Source organism: Pipistrellus kuhlii, unplaced genomic scaffold (assembly GCF_014108245.1).
Source record: "Pipistrellus kuhlii isolate mPipKuh1 unplaced genomic scaffold, mPipKuh1.p scaffold_m20_p_8, whole genome shotgun sequence".
NCBI classification, from domain to species: Eukaryota; Metazoa; Chordata; class Mammalia; order Chiroptera; family Vespertilionidae; genus Pipistrellus; species Pipistrellus kuhlii.
In genome coordinates this window covers 19217958-19218687 of record NW_023425584.1, presented here as the reverse complement: position 1 = coordinate 19218687, position 730 = coordinate 19217958, and positions in this window count along the sequence as shown.

Genomic DNA, 730 nt, shown 5'->3' with positions numbered 1-730 from the left:
TTAACAACATCGGATGCTCGCTGAGCACATACTTTGAAGTGGGCCCTGGGCTAATGTTTCGTCAGCACAGTCTCGCCTCTTGGTCATGGCCAGCCTAAAAGGGGGTGCTGTTTCTCACTCCATTCTACAGAAGAAGAAAATAAGGTTCACAGACATTAAGTGACTTCCCAGGCCCCCCTCCACCCGTGGACAGTAACAGAGCCCCTGCCTGACCCATCCCCAGGTCAGCAGGGGCCGCCCCACTGACCCTCAGGGCAATGCTGCAAGGCAGGCCTTAGCATCCACTTCACAGAGGAGGAAGGTGAGGCTCAGAGCCACAGCTGACCGGCTGGGGAGCACAGGGCAGTACCAGGCTCACAGGCCTCCCGCATCAGGAGGGCTGTTTCCTCAGAAGGAAGGAAGAGGTGGTGAGGATGCCCTGCTGAGCCAGGGCCTTGTAAGATCAGGGACTGTGTCGGGTTGAGCATCCCACAACCCTCGTGGCCACTGGCCCCACCCAGAATGGCACAAGGTCCTGTGCTGGAGGGAATCCGGGCCCTGAGGGAAGAGAGGGAGGGGGCAGCCAGGAGCCAGGGGACCAGGAATTAGAATGGGGATGGAGGTAGCTCTGGTCCAGCCCCCTGGCCACAGAAGGGAAGTTCTGAGCAACAAAGGGCAGGGATGGGGTAGCAGCCCTCAGCTCCGGGCGCCGCTGGCCACTGGGAGGAGCCCTCGTCCAGCCTCAGAGCAA